The sequence below is a fragment of the Otolemur garnettii genome, unplaced genomic scaffold, assembly GCF_000181295.1.
Source record: "Otolemur garnettii isolate 467f Iridium unplaced genomic scaffold, OtoGar3 scaffold00211, whole genome shotgun sequence".
In the NCBI taxonomy this organism is placed as follows: Eukaryota; Metazoa; Chordata; class Mammalia; order Primates; family Galagidae; genus Otolemur; species Otolemur garnettii.
Window position 1 is genome coordinate 2,336,546 of NW_003852606.1, and position 453 is coordinate 2,336,998.

Below are 453 nucleotides of genomic sequence, written 5' to 3' on the forward strand. Positions count from 1 at the left end.
TTGATCACTAAGCCATTGCGTGTGTGTTTCTACTGCTCCCCATCAGCACAAGGCTCACATCTCATTTGTGGCAAAATCAGTGCACTATTTCAGTCCTGGAATTCAAAATAAATGAATTCAGATACTGCTACAGATTAAATGTCTGTGTCCGTCCAAAATCTATGTGTTGAAACACTAACACCCAATATGATGGTATTAGGAGATTGGACCTTTGGGAGGGAGGTGATTAGGTCATGAGTGGAATTAGTCCCCTAAGAAGGAGACCCCAGAGAACTCCTTTGCTCCTCTGCTATGTGAGAACACAGTGGAAGACTATCAGCTATGAGTTGGGAAGCAGGCCCTCTCCAGATGCTGAATCTGCAGGTACTTTGATCTTGGACTTCCTGGCCTCCAGAATGATAAGAAGTTAATTTATATTGCTTATGAGCCAACCAGTTTGTGGGATTTTTTTTT

The 453-nt window shown here is 42.6% G+C and overlaps 1 protein-coding gene across 5 annotated transcripts in view; it reads left to right on the forward strand.

Annotated features, from left to right (window-relative positions):
- Positions 1–453, forward strand: part of CARD8 (caspase recruitment domain family member 8) — a 51,199-nt gene that overhangs the window by 12,160 nt on the left and 38,586 nt on the right. The gene's annotated exons all lie outside the window — the stretch shown is intronic.